The following is an 18,977-nucleotide window of genomic DNA, read 5'->3' on the forward strand; positions in this document are numbered from 1 at the left end:
ATGTGCTTGCTTTGCAGTAGTGACTTGACTTGAAAAGACCATTGTGGAGATAAACAAATCAAGATAAATTTATTTATCTAAATTTATTATTTAAGATAAATCAAAGCTCCTGTATTTGTGTGGATCCCCCACTTTAGCCAGGGATAGACACCCAACTGAAAGCAGTCTTGAGTTGATAGCAGACTTTGCTAGGGGTAATTAGTTTGCTAGTTAGTAATTTTTGCATTACGTTTCACTACTTTTATCATATAATGAATTTGGCTTATGCAGGAGTCATGAAGATGTTCCTCAGATTCTGTTCCTCCTGTCAGGAGTCTCTTGCCCTCGCACTTGATTTGTGTGCTCAATTATGACCATTCCAGTGGGACATATAACTCTATTTACAATAGAATGAAAGTATAAAGTCATAGCTTAAACTATATTGCACTTCTTGCTGGGCTGTGTTATGCATATTTAAATAAAGAAAGGTCAAAATGCTGCACCATCATAGAAAGGGACACATGGTGTCTTTATCTGTAGGACAGGGATAATACTGTATGCCTATATACCAAGACTTACTGCAAGTTTAAGGGCACAAACCCTGAAGTTTTTATTTAGCATGGCTAGGATATGTTGTAACAGCTGTCAGATGCTGAATGACTCTCAAACGGTAGCTGAGGGAACTGAACCTTTTACACTTGTCACTTCACGCTTAATGGTTACAGGTGAACACAGCCTCTTTTTTCCTGTGCAACCAAAAACTCAAATATAGACCACACTGCTGAAAAAGAAATAACAGAAATTACTGATCAGCTCTAAACTCTGAAAACAGTCATTCTTCTTTTGGTGGCAAATCTAAATCCAGATTCTATATGTGGAAAACCCCCAAAAATCCTAAATATAGCTTTAGTTTTCTACTTCATAGCTACAAGCAGAACATACCCATGAATCAATAACGAGGGCCTGTAAACACTCTTCTGGCTCTATAGCATGCTTAATCTCAACAAGGGGCTGTAGTAAACCACAATTCCCTAGCTGCAATAAATGCCGCAGACTCCAGAGCCAAGCAAAAAGTTTAATTAAAAGCAAATTGATATATATAAATCTGCTGATGCAATCTCTCACTCTCGCATCTGAAATATATATAGGCCTCTTCCTGGAGACACTGGATGATTTAGACTTCAATTTCACTTAAGAAGCCTTTCAACTGATAGTATCCAGCAAGTGCCTGTGCACATGCTACATAAAAACTTTCTGTTAACTCAATGCATTGATCTCCCATTGCTTTACATGCCTAGTGTATCAGTTGTTATTTGCCTAATTTAAGAGCCTCGGCAACATTTTCCTGTGCTGTAAATAGCCAGGCATCACTGAACTTTTAGGAGGAACTAAATTTGGCACTTAATGGGTATGACAGCACTAGTGCAAAAGATTATATTTTGGCTTTAAGTAACCTTGGCCACTTCGAGGAGATGTCGCACTGATGCTTTAGCGCCAGACAAGCTCTGCTCATGTTAGCAATGTTTGACAAGCTGTTTTATAAACATTTAGTGAAATGCAGTTTCTTGTTGATTTGTGTCCTAAGTCTACCCTAGCACTACACACTTAATGCTGAGCTCAGTCCTTCTCCCCCTGTACCCCCGTGCACTGTGGGTGTTTGCTGGAGATGACACTGTAAGCCCTGTAGTTGATTCACAGGGAAGTCTGGGTTAGATGGTACCTCTGGAGATCATGTGGTCCAAACTGTGATTGAAAGCAGCACCTTAGATTAGGTTATCCAGGGCATTATCAAGCAAAGTCTTGAATATTTCCATCAAGAAATGTCCCACCACTTCTCTGGGAAGCCTACTGCAATGCTTAATAGTTCTCTGGCTGAAGAATTCATTTTTTCTTATATCCAGAAGGCATTTCCCCTAAAGCAACTTGTGCCCATGGCCTACTTTTTGAAAAGAGTATCTCCATCTTCTCTACAACTACATTCTTTGGATGTTAAAGACACTAACTAGATCCGTCCTGAACCTTTTCTTCTCTAGGCTGAGGAAAGCCATTTCCTTTAGCCTTTCTTCATATGCCAGCTTTTCTAGTCCTCTAAACTTGGTGGCCCTCCAATGGACCCTCTTCAGTCTTTCAGCATCTTTCAGTGTCTTTCAGTGTCTTCAGCTGGGAGGCCAAAAGTAGACATTAAATTCCAGGTGTAGCCTCACAAGTGCTGGGTGGAGTTACGTATACATTGGCCTGCCTAATTAGCACATTCATGCAGACACTGGCAGTTTGCGTGACTTTGGACCAACAATATTTTGATGCTGATTTTTCTGAACCTGGAAAAGGAGGAGAATCATGACTGTTATGGGACTTGGGAATAATACAAGGCTTAGTTGGGTTTGCTTTCTCAGAAAATAAAAATACTTTTTCCTCAGAAAATAAACCTATGTAAAGTATATGTGACATTAATGAGTTGTGGCATAAAATATATTAAACCAATACTCAAAAGGCAAGACAGCTTCTGACAAAAAAATGAAATACACAGTTCTAACTAGCTCTCAAAAGTTAGAGGTCATGTATATTGAAGACCAAATCACAACGCCTTATTTCTTGGAGCAAAAATTAATCTGTTCATCTCATTTTATTTATAGTAGTCTTTGTTGATTTACTGTGAAAAAAAAAAAACCATATGGTGTTTTGGCTGTTGTGCACTCCATTGATGCATTGCTAAATGAGAGTGAACTATGGAATCTTCATAGCCAAAACTTTTCTTGCATTCTTGAGAAAACACAGTAATGTATCTGTTGCCAGTGTGTGCCCAGCTAGATCAATAAAGATAAATCTTGCATTCATGTGTTGGAAGATTTCCAGAAGATTATTGAATTAAAGATATCCTAATCAGCTATTGTCAAATCAAAAGAGACAACAGCATTTTGTATTAAGGTGAGTCTTTGAAAACAAACAAAAAAAACCACCACAAAACAAAACCACTAGGATATCTGTTCATTAACTGAAGCTCTGTTTACTGCAGTAGTGATCACACAAATAAAAGCAAACAAAGATACAGTCTACAGTTAAAAGATTTATATTTACCTGTGCTTCAGATTTCTTTTCATATAGAATACTGAAATTCCAAATGTGTGGAATAAAAGAAAAAAAGATTTCATCTTAAAACATCTAAAACTCAGCTTGGAAATACAGAACTAATTTCTTTCTGTACCAAGAATTTCAGAACCGTAGATTAACCCACTCCTGTTGCAAGGTACTAATAGAAAGATGAGACATAAAAAAACAAACAAACAACCACAAACCAAAGCAAAACAAAAAAGACCTGAATAGCAGTTATTTCATCAAAACATAGGCCTAAAAGCATATTCTGTCTTTTTCATCTTACTTATTTTGCCTGTTTCATCTTATTCATGGCAGTTGTCCTACCAGGAGCAGGATGACATGGAGAGTGAAGCAGAGGGAAATGAGTTCAAATCATATAATAAGAAATTCCAATATTCAAAGCATAGCAATATGCTATAAAATACAAAATTTAATGGAAAATTTTGGGAGAAAATTCTACTGTCTCTTCTTACATTCCTTCTGATTGAATGATAGAGTAAATGTACTAAAGTCCTTGTTTATTTTTAAGTTTGCATTATCTAACATAGACTAACTACATATCAGGAGTTCCTGAAGAGCAGAATAACATCTGGATATGTACTTGTTTGTGTTTGTAATTAATATGCCCTGGATTAATGTGGATCTGGTATTTGTAATTAATGCCCTGAAATGTGTCCAGCCTGATGCTAACTCAGATATTTAGTGGCTTAAAGTACTGTAAGCCAAGATAAGGTTGAGAGCCAAAATGATGATACTTGTCCATTTTCTCCTAAGGGAGGAAGGAATCCTGAAAGTGGAAAATCAGAAGCAGGAAAAAGGGGCGATGTAGGGAGTGACTCAACAGGTGACAGAAACGCAACTGAGATTACGTATGTGCAGGAGGAAGGGACGATGTAGGGAGTGACTCAACAGGTGACAAAAACGCAACTGAGATTGTGTATGTGCAACATGATCAGGTTGGAAAAATAATTAATTGAGCTGGGAGGATGGCAAAATGAACCTGTAGTGGAAGAAGTTGGCTTAGTCAGGAAATAGAAATCTGATGCTGGAAGGGAGTCTGAAGCTGAACCTGGTCAGTCTGATGTGAGTTTTTCAAAATAAAAATTTTTGCAGCTCAACAGGCCATCATCTAGTGAACAGAGTGTACGTTATCTTAAAATAACTTTATTTGAATTGGTCTTCAAACTGAGAGTGTCTCAAAAAATGTCTGAACTCTCAAGTGTGTGAGATTCTGCAAGCCAAGCGAGAGCCAGAAGATCTCCTGCAATTCAATATTTAGCAGCTGTTGAAGCTTTTAAGTTCCTAATGTGCAAGAGGGAGTCATGGAAAAAAGAGTCAGGGGAAAAGAGACTTGTAGGTGTAAATGTCCACTGAAGATTGAAGTACGTACAGGGGAACGGGCAGAGAGGACTGGGAGAGACACACAGAAGCTGCTGAGAGAGATGTTTCAACACTTCTTAAACTGTCAGTGTGTGTATTAAAGATGGCAAGGATTAAAAATGAAATACTGGATTAATGTTAACACATTAAGTCAAAATAAAATGGATCTGAAGAGAGGCTGGAGAAAGATCAGACTGGGGCTTCAATGGTCACAGCAGGGAGTGGAAGTATTATATCTATAGATGGCATCAGAAATACAAAACTTTGGATTTTTGGACTTTGACTTCGAAACATTGGGAATCTAGGTTAGAGCTTCAGCTGCTAGACTCAGATATCTGAGATTCTGGGAAATGCACATGAAGCTCCTGGCAAAAGACAGAAACTGAGACACCTAAAATAGTAGGAAATCTTATTTAATAAAATCTGTAAAGAAGCAGTAGAAATTATAAAGAAAAGCACTGGAACTTTAGTTATGGCTTACAAACCCCCAATATAAATCTGTCTTAACATCTTCCTTCCTCCCTTTGTACTTATTTACCCTGTTTTCCATGTACAATAGTGCTCTTATACAAAGCTTCAAAGCTTTTGCAGCAAGTATTACTGACTTAATATAAAACTGCTCTTTGAAAGAAGAGTTGCTTTCCCTTTTGGCACTTCTAAATATTTCTGTTTCAACTTTGTGTTCCTTTCCCCCAAAAATCTGAGTTGCAGAACTGCTTCCTTCAGTCCCCGATGGAGACCTATTTGTATTGGCTTTGATGTAAGCAGTAAGCTGCTTGCTTTAATTTTAACTTTTCAGGGGAAGAGTTTATTCACAAATGAATTACACAGCATGAAATCTTAAAAGCTGCAGTTAGATGCTCACGGAAAAAATGCATAATGAGTTTGGTTGGGAAAAATGTTACAGAAGTGATGTTCTTGTCTAAAAAGACAATGTGTTTTCATGAAGAGAGAGTGGGCAAGATGGAAAAGACAGGCTTCAACACCAACAGGTAAGGGGCTGTGGAGTGACATTCAGCGTGCCTGTTAGGTGAACTTTATGTGCAGACTGGAATGAGAAGTGCTGTACAGGGAGAACAAAAATTCCTGATTTCTAAATAACACATCCAGAACATAGCCTGCTGAACTGGCCACCTTGATTTTGGGATGTTTAGCAATGCTCTGTGTGGTAGCATGATACTGAATAACTTGTAAGCATTATGGTTAATTTTTGTCATACCTTTTAAATCTCTGTGGTCATTTGCATACTGGCAGTGTGCATCATATTTTAGAGTGATAATAAATTGCTATGCTTGAGGCTGGGTAGCTCCTACACTAGTGTGTCTTTGATCCTTCGGAAGCCACAAACCTCACCAAAATTGTAGATATCACAGCTCCTTTCATCCATTTTGTTTATTGAGAGCTGAAGTAGTAGATGCTACCATGATAGCTGCAAATCAGCATGGCAGTACTGGGGTAGGTTGTAAGCTGGAGCCTCAAAAATAGACCTCCTGACTCTGAAAGCAGATGTGGGAGCCAGGTCCTTGTTTTGATGGAGTTGAGTGTGTCCAATAGAAAACCAGAAGCAGAAATGCAAGCAGAGAAGTGTTTTGGGGAAAACAGCATTCTGAGTACATTCTTTGTAAATACATGGGATTACATATATATATATATATAAAATAAGCACAGGTTGTATCTTTATCAGTTATTCTTCCCCATGGAAATAACATGCAAGATTTTGGAAAGCTGATTAACAGCTGGGGCTAAAGAGAATAAACTCTGACAGTCTAACAAAAATCAAAAAGACTAAAACAATAAAAGTAAGAGCTGGATGTTTTCTAAAAATATCTAAGGTAATAGCTGGTTGCTTCCCAAGATGAGTTTATGTGTGACATAGAACCTTTGGGGCAGCTACACAGTGCTGGGCAAATTAGGAAGCCCAGCTGCAATGCTGGCCGTTCAGAAAGACAAGGTGGATAGAGAAAGCATCCAGCCAGCTGGCTGCCACTGAACAGAAAATGTCCCAAGTATGGAAGATCAAAAACACTGAACTGCTTTGGCTCATACCAGCAGAGATAAACTGCAGCAGCAAAGAACTTGCAAAGGGAAATTAGAATATTGTCAAGAAATTAAAAGCTGTCAAGATTCCTTGATGTGGAGCCATGGGTCCTTCCAATATTTCGCATTTTCTTTTACTTTGGATACAGATACTAGAATTTACAGACCCAAAAATGAGTGTCATAAGACTGAGCGAAAGCTTATTACTATAAAATAATAGTATTTATTATTACTATTATTATTTATTTGTATTTATACATTTATATTCTGTATATTTATAAAAATAAAATATAATTTTATTATATTACTATAAAATAATAGAAAACTATAAAAAGTTTTCTAGGGACACAGCATCAGCCAAGACTGTAGAACTCTTCTGCTCTCTTGGTTTGGGAACAATAAACTAGAATAGGCCTAAAACATACAGAGCTGGGGTGAGGATAGGAAGGATGGAAGCAGTTGCTTTACTTCCAGATAACTAGAAAAGGAAAATATTAGCTGTGGAGGAGAATGTCTTATTCAGCACATAGGTAAAAACTTTCCCTGAAGTTACAGTCCCTGCCTCACTATCAGCCAGATCTTCTCCATAAAGGAGAACTCACCAGCAGTCTGAGTACTGCAGGTGTATGAAAAAGTCACCAATTTTATAGTGCGTGATTATTTCAAAATTGTTCCATAAATTCATTGTAATTAAACTCATCAGTGCTCTAAATGCCTGGGATGAGTAGGAGTACCGACGCCAGATAAAATCCAAGAAGGATGGAGACATTGCATTCCCATGCTTGCAAAACCCAGCCCCAACCCACCAGGTAGTGGCAAGAGAAGCTTCTGTGGCTGGTCACCACATACAAATCTTTTTACTCTTTCTTACAGGGTGTAGAGCAACAGGTATTAGGTTTCATTAGGGGCATTTATGAAGAGAAATCACATTAGGCCTGAATATAACAATGAAAAAATGGGATAACGTCTCCATGGGTTTCAAGAAAAATTGAAAGAAAGTACAATTTATGGAATCAGCAATAACATGTCAGCTTTTTCTGGGAGGGCTGCAAAGACATGTAAAACACAGATGCAAACAAGGACAGTGTAATAAATTTGCTTGTTAACAAAGCAACACAAGATAAGAAAACGAGAGCTTGATGTGGTGCAAGGAGGGAAATTTGACTGTAAGTGCAGTAAGAATGAGTCTCTCAAATTGTGGTGGGTTATTTTTGGCCGGGTGGAAGCTATGCTTGGAGGAGGTTCTCAGAAGTGACTAAGTCAAAGCACTGGGAAATCAGTCTGTTAGAAAAAAAAATCTTGATTTCTGATTACAGAAGAGGGTTAGTAATCTATTGCAATGGGCTACAGTGGGGGAGAAAGCCACATATGTGCCCGGAATCAGCCTTCAGAAGAGCACACAGGCTGCAAGGAGGGATGGGTTTCTGCCGGAGGAGCCACCGCCATGCTCCGGGCGAGGCACGAGGGGATGGGTGGCTGTTCACCAGGCTGCACCAGGAGAAACCTGTGGTGTGAGCACCTGGCAGAAGGGCTGCCTAACTCTCGGTCCCATTTAGGATTTTGAGGACTTCAGTGAGGCATAGGTATGATGCCAACCACAGGCTGGACAAGCACATGTGTATGCACTTTACCCACCTTGCAGATGTTTGGGTCTGACAGTGACAGGAGCATTCAAAACCCTCTGGACCCACGGCCCTCAGCCAATGCTGTCACCTCTGTGTGCCACGTCACCTCTCTTTCTACACCCTGGGAAAAAAAAAAAAAAAAGAACCATATACACCTGCAGCTGCAAGAGTTTCTCAATGTTACACTGCCAGCTACACACAAGGACCATCCTCACCCACCATAAATTATGCCCCAACTAATACAAGTATTTGTTAATCTAGGGCCCTTTTAAAGCTGCGTTACAGCTTTACCTGTAATTCTCATTAGGCAACACTGGAGCTCGTATCTTCAGTAACATCTAAACCAGTCATTTTTCTGCAACATCTGTGTTCAGCTGGAGGAGGAGGGAGGGAGTCGTGCGGTCTTGCTGACAGAACCATGCAGCTAAAACACATTTCTGCCTTTTAAAGTTAGACAAATGACAGTCCTCTGCCAGCCCATGACCTCTGGATTGGTGAGTACGGACTTTGTCATGTGGAGCAGTCAGCTACAAATTAATAGAGAAAAAAATATTTTTTTTGTCCTGTGAACCACGTTAGCCACAGAATTACACCATTATTTCTTTCTTCATCTACTTTTCAGTTCCAGTTCAGCTCTGCCTCAGTGTAATCCCAGCTAGGCTGAATAGGAATTTCAGCTGAAGCAAAATCTCTGCTGGTTCAATGCCCCTTTCTTGTTGTGATGCATGTGTTATCTAGGAATCAGAACGCGATTAAGATTGATGAGTAAGAAGATTATTTTTTTTACTTTTTGTGACTCGTAGTTGTATCTGTTCCAACCTTTAAGGCTTTGTGGCTTTTGGAGCAAGAATGAGGGATGACCACAATATGTGTTCTACATAAGCAAGATATGACATAAGAAAGACACTAAACAACTCCTGCAAGCACCACTTACAAATGCGGGAGACACATATTACCAATATCAGAGGTGAAACAAGAGTAGATGCTATCAACTTTGGGTGTTTTGAAGCCAAGACGCTCCAATCCATACTGAAACTCTGACTCAAACCTCCCTCTATGGAGGTCAGAATTCATTTTGAAATTCCAGGATGAGATAAACCCCAATTTCAACTTACAAAAAATAAATTTAATTTTTCAGCCATCATCCTGTCATGTCAACAAAACTGGGAATGAATTATCAATTACTGGAACATGTAGTGAAGTGTCTTTTTAACTGGAAGAGGCCAACTTGTGTTTGCCCCAGGATCATTACACAACTTTGCAGCACTTGACCATACATGATATGAACACTGAATTTCTAAATAATATAGTTTCAAAGTGCTTGCCTTTCATATGCTGTTTTGCTGCAAGATAAAATGAACTGTAATATTGATTTCCTCTCAACTGTCTCTCAATTGCCCACATATAGATATACACATATGTACATATATACATAGTGAAGCATTGTATTGCTCCATAATGAAATGCCTGTTGTAACAACCAGGTCTACAGCAGAGAATCTCTTCCCCATAGCATTTCTTGACATTTAACTCTACTTGCAAAGCTAGTGAATAAATTCTCACAAAAATACTGTGGTGAAAAGGTAGGTATTATTACTACTGTTATTGATATGTTCTTTCTTACACAGTGAAACAAGGCAGAAAGAATTCAGCTAATTGACCTGTATTAAAGGTGTTACAGCATAGACAGATCCGACCTAAAATTCTCCATTCTTCCCCTCTCCTCCATCTGTTGGACCTTGAAACCTTTCTGCATATAGTAATTTTTAGCAAAACTATGATTTCCTACTGTCATCTGACTTCTGGGTTGCTTATACTATTAACACAGCAAGCATCTGGGTGGACAGAGAGACAAATAGCCAATGGTGCCACAATATTTTTGGTGTAAATCATTAGCTGGAGTATTGCTGTTACGTTGGAAGGACTGCAGAGTATTTTGGACTTAGGTAAGTTACAACCGTGAACTTTGTGTGCCAACTAAAACAGCACAAAAATATATTCCCTCCGTGCCTAGCAGTTGCAAGGCTTTCACAAGAGAAAACACAGTGATCTAACTATAAATAGCAACTTAACTAAAATTAGATAGAACTGGCAGGCTCTCGTCTATGAATGGGAGCACTGTTAATATGCTCATCAGGTACTGGAAGGGCTCCAAACCTGACAAGGCATGCTACGGTGCAAACTTTCTGTGCCTGGAAAAATGAGCAGAAATGGCTGAATGAATAGGGCTAGGGATGTTTTCATAACTGGATAATAATGTCAGAGACTGCCTGACGATGCTGATTAAATTTAAAGAGTACTGCAAGAAGGGATAGTTCTCTGTATTCCTAATTGCATTGCTTTGTTTATGCTAACAGAAAATGCCATTAAATCTAACAAATAAAGAAATCTGGGAAATCATTTAGGGGAAAATTAATGCTGAAATACTCAGTAAAGTTAAACCAAGCTGGGTAACTGTGATTTAAAGTATATAGCTGCTTTTGGATGTTTTCATTCAGAAATGGTTAAGGCATACACCCTTAAATGATGAAGTTACTGAACAGCGAATAAAAGTATGAGCTGCTGGTACACTGAGTACTCGGTACTAATCTGCTGCATGTTTCCCTGCTATGGAAACACCAAAAATGCTATTTGGCTTTCTCCAGTTCAAAACAGACCCTATAGCATAGAAAGGGCCATTATGGGCACCAGTAGAGAAACTTCAACTGCACAGATGATAGGTGCTGACCTTCTTTCTACACGTAGCACCACTGAAATAAAATCACTTCTGCACCTGCTATCAATCAGCCTACACTTCCATATATAGCTTTTTTTCCCCCCTAAAAAAATTAAGTTACCTCATACAAAGGCACATTGAGGGCATGCTGTATTTCCACAAGGGAAGTCAGAGCAAAGTAGCTGATGAATTGTGAATTTACGCTGAGCTTATTGTACAGTGTCTCTCCCGTCTTGATAAGCCATTAGTTCACTTCAGTTTAATTCACTTTGAGTGTGAATTAAGTTAATTATGGCCAGCTGATTCCTAAATGAGTGTCCATGGAGAAATTACATATGCTTGAGTTATATTCACTTTAAATTCACATCTTTTTTTTGTTAATTCACTTTGACATCTTGTGTAGGACAAGCCATTGGGTTATCTTGGGCTCATGCCAAAGCACCTTGAAGATAAGGAAGGAGATTTTGAACTAGAAAAATCTGATTCTCAGAGGCTTCTAGATAAAAAATATTACAGAAATTTTTCTATTAAATAGAAAATATATAAATGGCCTAAGCATAAAAGGATGTGTAAACAGAACTATGATAATTTAATGCTTTTTAATGAGAAACATTAAAATTAAACAATGTAGTACATGGTCTCTGCCCTTCTCAAATCAGCGCTTGTCAGCCATAAGGAAAACACAAATTTACCCCTACTATGTCCCAAGTAATCTGATCATTTAAATGGGCTAAAATATTTGCTATCACAGCTGGTTTTACAGAAATCATATCTTCATATAGCTGTATCAACTTGTTCTTAATGTACAAAATTGTTTGACTAGTACATCATTTCATTTTCATTCTGTCCTCAGGAAATAAATGGAAGTTATTCTAACTCCAACTCAAAAAACAACGAACCTTTGCAACAGCTATTGCTCCACACCTCCTGCAGATTTGCCACCATCCCGTTAAAAAGACTGTATCAGTGGTCTGAAGGCTTCACAAAGCTGTAATGAAAAGTAAGTTTAACCTTAGCATGCAGATAATGTCTTTGGCTTAGGCGAAAGTTTGTGTAAACCAGCACTTTGAAATATAATCCTCGGGAGGTTAAAAACAAGGCTGTTGTTTCTCATGGAGGGGATTTAATATTTGGATTAACCACTTGATTAGAAAGGTTATGACCTTTGTTTACGGAATAGCTTCTGTATTTTTAGCCCAATAGGAATGAAAGCTTTGATGTACAGAGTGCTGATAGTGAAGTATGTATTTTTGCTGGGGAAATGTTATATGTCAGTTGAGGAGAAGAAATGAAGTCTAATGAGGATCCAAATGTGCTTGTTGAATAACCATGTGTGCATGGAGGGGAAACAAAGCAACAAACTTACCAAAAAATTCCTATATGAAGATATAAAATCTGTTAGAATATTGCTATATTTCTTTTAGAAAACCTCTTTTTGGAAGACCATACCCACACACACACATCTCAAACACAGAAATGAACCCTCAGGATTCAATAAAAGTTTCAGAAACAAAAATAGCTTGGATTCTGAACTGGAATCTTGATAGAAAAGATAACTAAATAGAAACTAAAAAAGCAATTGATGAAAGTTCAGACCCCACTTCACCATTCCAGCTTACTTTATAACCACATTTTTTGCTCCTTTCCAGCTCCCTCGCTTCTTCCACGAGGCAGGCTGTACAGTTACCGGTGAGATAGCTGCCACTAGAGGTCAGGTGTTCAACATTCTCTTCGGCGTCATTAATAACCGTCGGGGTTACACAGTTTGAACATAACGTCACTGCAGACCTCCTCGAATTATTCTCTTCCTTATGCATTTATATGTAGCAAAGCTGAATTGTGAATTGTGAATTTACACTGAAGCTACAGTTTGCGCGTCAGTGATGGTGGTGAAAACAGTTGTTAGATGCAGTACTTGTGCTTTTTGAATTGTGTACAGCAGGTTTTTACAGTAATTTGTAGCAGCCCAAAGCAGATGAATATACTTCTCATTTGGTGATGGATAGTCCTGTCCCTTGCATTTAGACTGGGTTCTGGTAGGTGAACAGTGTGATGATGAGGACCTAGCAATGTAGACCCTACAGTCTGACTTAAATCAAAATTGCCAGAGGGATATTAGGTTCAAAGAAAACAAGTCCTCAAAAATTATGTAAAAATTGGCAACTGAATAGTCAAAAGCAACATAGATTAGTGTTTGCCTAGTGATGTGGTCTCTTACTACTGCAAAAGCCAGTAGCCAGCTGAGCAGGCAGCACAAGCATAGGAAAAAATCAGCTACTTTGCCCCAAAATGAGGGATGCTGAGGTACCATTCAGTATAAGGCTGAAAACAAAGGACACAGAGCTAAAGGAACAAGGGGAGTGGAGATGACCAGCTGATGTTCCCATCACACAAAATGCATGGGAAATCAGGCTTTCTTTGTTTTCCAGCACACATACCATGTGTGTATATATAGAAATAGTTCTACTAAAGTAAGTCCTTAATTTTTCTGGCTTGCTTCCAACCTCTTTATTAACTACACAATCAGTAATACTACCTTGTTCAAAAATATGAAGAATGTAAGAAGTTTATTGGGTTTGATCTTTCCCAATGAATACAGTGACTGTTCATACAGCCTAACATGAATAGAACAATCATTCCAGGTCTAAATATAGAATCTTATCACAAGTCATGAATACTTACATATTTTTATACAGGATCATAGCACAATGATTTGCTGAGCAAGTCTCGGAAGTGCCTAAGGAAAATGAAGAACTTGATTTGTTAAAATAAGACGATATTTACATCAATTGACCAAAACAGCACAAGGCGGTGACATCACCGTGACTGGCCGGCTCTGCAGAACCCCACCTCTGCTGTTGCATTCCCAACACCACCACTCCATAGGAATACTCATTAAATGGCCTTATGGAAGTGCCATTATAGGCCAATGGCCTGCGATAGCCTGTGCGACGGGTATTTAGTAAGCAGCCTTACAGTGACTTGAAAACACATACAGACTACATCCAGCCGATTAATGGTGTTTCTTAAAGGACCAAAACATCTCAGCAAAAGGAAAGAAACTCCCCACTAAGCCTTCTTTTTTGTGAAACTATTGTCCTGACATGCCCCTGTTCCACAGGTCTAAGCAAAAGCAGGTTTTTCTGCTTTTTATAGAAGAGATAAATAAAATCATCTTAGCTATCCTTCCTCTGTTAAATAAAAGAGTTGGGTTCAATATTTTGTCAGAAAACATTTTGTGGTTAAAAAAAGAGCTCTAGGCTATCTGGATGCAGCCTTTTGGATGTGCGCTAATCAGCCCCAAGCATCACTGCCATTCCAGCACTTTAAAATTCTGGTTTTGCTAGCTTTTCACTGGAGACACTTTTCCCCAGAAAAAAATTGGAGATAATCCAGCTTCTCTGTAAAATGTATTCCACCTGATATGCAGAATATCTCATGTAAACTGCACAGAGATGATCTTCAAAGCTTACTCTTTCCTTCACTACCTCTTTCAGAATGCAGTAAATTCTCTTACAAAGATTTCTGTGACAGGAACAGCAATCATTATATATGTCCCAGAGCACAGTCTTTTGTTTGTTGTCATCACTGTGTTTTTAAAATATTTTCCAGGTGTGTTTGAAATACATAATTTGAATTTGTAATTTAGTCTGTACCTCTGTGCAAAATTGCAGAACACCTTCGGCGCAATGTTTTAGAACCCTGACAGGTTGAGGGGTGGTATAAATTTCACCACTGAAAAATGTAAACCATACAGACTCTGAATTTCAGAGAGATTCAACTTTATGATCAATTAGATAAACACAATTATTGATCAAACAGAGACCTTTCAGAGGGCCTTACTCTCTTCCTAAGGCAGTTACCCCCTTCTCTTTCCTAGACTTTCTCCTGATTTGTGTTCTTTTTTGATTAAAGGAGAATCAAGCTCCAGATCAATGAAAGACATATTGAAATTACTGTGGAAAGCCATAGGCCAGAAATTAAACCAAACCTTTATCGTTTTCAAGACTATAATTCCAAAAATTGCACTTCTCAGAAGTGCAGGCCACTTCAGAATCTACTTGTAAACGCATCAGAAACATGTATATTTTTAACAACCTTCATCACAGCACTTGCCTAACCTCAGGGCTGCTCTAGAGCTCGGGGGGGCTCTGTAATACATTGTTCAGGTGATCGTTAAAAGGTGAACCTGTCGTTGCGCCGTTAGCCATGGTGACACAAGGGAACATACAGAAGTAGAAGTCCATTCCTCTTGATGGCTCAAATCTCTTCTAAGTTACCTGATTATATTTTAAAACTGGCTTTTCACTTGGTGGAAGGATTCCTGTAACTTCACTAGTGTTTACAGCGAGGAAAAAAGCATTCTAAGAGCAAAAATATAAGGCCCACCGTAATTATTTGATTCAGTACTGCATCTATAACAAAGCTGGGCTTTTCTTTTTGAACTTTACATGGAACTGCACTCTTAAAAGAAACAACGTGGTGAATATTCCAAGGGCCTTGATATTCACCAAATCTGTGCAATCAGTGAGCTTTAGAGACAGCTGTATATTCAAACATATTCACAGGTGAATTGTGATTTTTGTTAGAGATTTCAAGCCTTTTTCATTTAAAAAAAAAAAATGCCACTTGGAGGTAGTAATTTCCTGGAGTTACAGTCCCTGGAAAGAAATGGAAGAGTGTTTTTTTAAACTGCAGAAACTGAATCAAGACATCAAATTCACATGGCTCCAACTTAACATGGGGAGACTGCATCCTAAATTTCTTTGTGCTGGAGCATGCTACTCTCCCCTCTCTTCAAGAGACAGATATACTCATTTTCTTCTAAGGGTTATGATCCAGGAAAATGCATTGTAGGTTCAGAACATCTCTCAGGATCTGCCCAATACAGAAAACCTGCAACTATGCCACCAGAGGTGGATTGTTGCTTTTTTCTGCTATAAAAGTCTCTTAGATGATTTCAGAAGTATAAAAATCACAAAGCTTGGAATACCAGCCAGAGAGATTAGGAACAGGAAGAACTGTGTTTATTTGGGGTTTGGGGGAGTTGGGTTTCATGGGGGTTTTTGGTAGTAGAAGTCTTTTTGTCTTTCTTCAAAAGACAAATGGATATTTTTATAAGCAGCAGAATGGAAAAAGCGTGCAAGTCATTTTAGGTCCACTTTTTTCCTAGTTTCTCCACGTTGTTCTTAACGTGGCTTGATGCAATGTAATCACCAGTACAAAAGTCCACAGTTACTCAATGTCCATTTACTTCATGCAAATATTTTTGTTATGATAGAATCATTATTTTAGAGGATGGCACAATTGTCTTAAAGCTATTCACAGAGTACAGTCAAAAACTACGGTTCGCTAAAACTGGATTGTAGGTTTTACTTTTGTGGTTTTGGTGACTAAGTTACTCAGATTCTGCTGTCTGTGCTATAAAGTTTGTCTGCTTCTGAGAACGCCCTTGAAAGAGGGACTGAAACATTTTGTTCCAACCAGAGAGTAATTTAAACAGAAAGTTTCATTTTTAGGTTTAAATAATTTCCAGGCGGGTATACTTTGTTATTTTTACAGAAGAAATTTTATTAGGATTAAAAAAATGTTAGTTTACAGGAAATCACCTATTTGTTTTCTTGTAATGTTATAAGATAAATGCAAGAAGTATTTTTCAATGAGAGAAAACTGGTTCTATTAAATCTGAAAGTCATAGTGTGCTTTCCAGCAAATCTGAATATAATTTCAGTAGGTAGGCACTCATCTTCATTTCATGCAGATGGTGCTTTCAGAAAAGTCATGTGAATATGCTGAATGTTAAAAAGCCATTCTAAAATATCACCTATCAAACTCCCACTCATTTGTCATCAGGCCTGGAATCTCTGCAATGCATACTGCACATAGGTTTTAATTTTTTTTTTAGTGGTAAATTTTCCTATAACCTGAACTGTTCCAGCAAGAAATACTTATCCTCATGCACAACTTTTCTGTTTGTTTCGTAACAGTACCAACATCTTTTCTGTATCCAAGCAGAAGAGCATTAAGGAAGAGAAAGTCGCTTCTCTTTCTCTGCTGTGGACTTGGCAAGAAGCCACCTCATTTATGGTGCCAGGACAAGGAAAATAGTAATAATACAGAGAAGAATACAAAAGAACTACCATTGTTTCACTGCAGTCCATGCGATAGATAAACACGACAAATTCCACTGGAAAGAGACAAAGTTGTAAGTTTCTGAAAAGCAGCAGAAGGTAAAGCCCAGTGAATATGAGGTAAAGAGAAGCTATATATCCTAATCAATAGAGCATTCATAGCTCCTGTTTTGTGCAGCTTCCAGGTGCTGGGGCGAGTACAACAATGTGCTTACAGCAGTATGTTACAACACTGTTTCTTTTGGTGTTCTGTGGATGTATCCATCCATGCTGTAGGGCCAAAAAAGATGTGCTTACAGATCTGTTTGGGCTTCAGCATGTACCATCTCATGTGGGGTCTGAGGACGTGTTTTGCCTGAGGTAAACACAAAAGGTGTTTTTATTCCATACATACAGTCCTTATAAAACCTGCAGTAGCTAAATTCACTTTGACTAGTATTTAGAGGAACGGCTTGAACAACTCGTGAGTACAACTTGTCAGTGTTCTTGGCAAGCTCTGCAGGGCTGAATTATCAAAAACAATTTTATGATGATGACTATACACTGACTATACACTTCTGAGTGTGACCGGTGCAAGGTTTCTTTGCAGGCTGGCAAACAGGAAGAATAACTCTGTTAACACTAGATGATTGCACTTCGGAAAGCTAAACCACTGCAGATAGTTTGGGGGGGGTGTGTGTGTGTGTGTTTGTTTGTTTTCCTGAAAAGCAATGTTTTTTAAGTCCATTTAATGCTGGAAAGGTTGGTATGAAGTATTGCATTCTTTGCTTCTGCCTTCATCTCTCTGTAAGTTTTGGCAGGTTTTTTGGAGGCATATCAGTAGAAGGTGAATATATACAGGAAATATATGCATCCATATATGTTACCCCTGGCACAGGGATTATAACTGTCTTTGTGATGCAGTCTGCATAACTGTCCTCCCATCAGCTGTTTTACAGGCTGTAGTTTTTGCTGTGTTGACCACTGATACTTTTAGGTAATGATATGAGAAGAAGACAAGAATGTAATTTTGCTGTTTGTTGGTTTGTGGGTTTTTTTAATAACTTTCAGGTTTTGTCTCTCTTCTACATCAGTGAATCTGGCAAGGGAAGAATAATCACAACACTTTTATCTCACAGAACCCCCCAAAGAGATAAAACCTGCTCACCGTATATGAGGCGGACAGGTTGCATGGCACTAATAGAGACAAAAGGGCAGAAGTGCCATAGCTGTCCTACCTGCAGGCTCTGCTTAAAGTTCTTCACTGTCAACAAAGTACAATTTTAAGGTTTCCGTTTCTTTCCTCCACGATGTCTTTATACCTGCTACATCTCAGCAGTGCATTATTTTCCTTTTTGGCATACCAGCTTCCCACTCCTGAGCCTCAATCTTAATACCATCCACAAAAGTCGATGAAGCATGCCAAGTTCCAAAGCAACATTAACAAAATGTAAGTGCCACATTAAGCTTTCACCATGACCTTTATTGTGACCCTTGTGTTTCCCCACTCTTCCTGGGTGTTATCTCCTGTTGTAGTGTACCCTCCTCTGGGAGGAGCTATCCCTTTTTTTGCTGTAAAGCATTCTGCTCTGCCGTGATGAATAAAAAATAACAACAGTGGGTTACAGTATGCATGGCATGAAGGACGTGGCTGCCAAGAGCAAAGGCTTGATCCTCGTGTTCCACAAAAAGAACAGCTCAGTGTATTTAGCACATTGCTTCAATGATTAATCCAGTGAATAAAGGTGGAGGGTTTTTTTTCCTAAGGCACATGAATATTTTTTTAAAGTAAGTTCTAATTCTGCTGGAGCAACAAAGCCTTAGAATTCAATTACCTAATTTTTACTAGTCTTATAATGACAGGTGATCAGGAATGGAAAAAAAAAACCCATAAAATAGTGGACTACTATATCAAACATATTTTACTCAAATAATCTTTTTGGTATCCAGGAGCTTATCAGAAACCTCGTATCAGGTACGGGCTGCTCTGGGCACAGCCTTTTGTTTCTTACTGGAATGGTATTCAATTCAGTTATCT

General features: G+C 38.5%; 1 long non-coding RNA gene across 2 annotated transcripts in view; it reads right to left on the reverse strand.

Moving 5' to 3' along the window:
• Positions 1–564: 564 nt before the first annotated feature.
• LOC119148186 overlaps positions 565–18,977 on the reverse strand; it is a 29,246-nt gene continuing 10,833 nt past the window's right edge. The window contains exons 1-3 of one of the 2 annotated variants that reach the window (XR_005104324.1): positions 8,406–8,908; positions 8,125–8,235; positions 565–2,297 (exon numbers count right to left, since the gene is read on the reverse strand). This is a non-coding gene — a long non-coding RNA (uncharacterized LOC119148186). Of the gene's footprint in view, positions 2,298–8,124; positions 8,236–8,405; positions 8,909–18,977 lie in introns of those variants that run through there. The other variant, XR_005104325.1, reaches the window with a different exon arrangement.

This window comes from Falco rusticolus, chromosome 5 (genome assembly GCF_015220075.1).
Source record: "Falco rusticolus isolate bFalRus1 chromosome 5, bFalRus1.pri, whole genome shotgun sequence".
Taxonomy (NCBI): domain Eukaryota; kingdom Metazoa; phylum Chordata; class Aves; order Falconiformes; family Falconidae; genus Falco; species Falco rusticolus.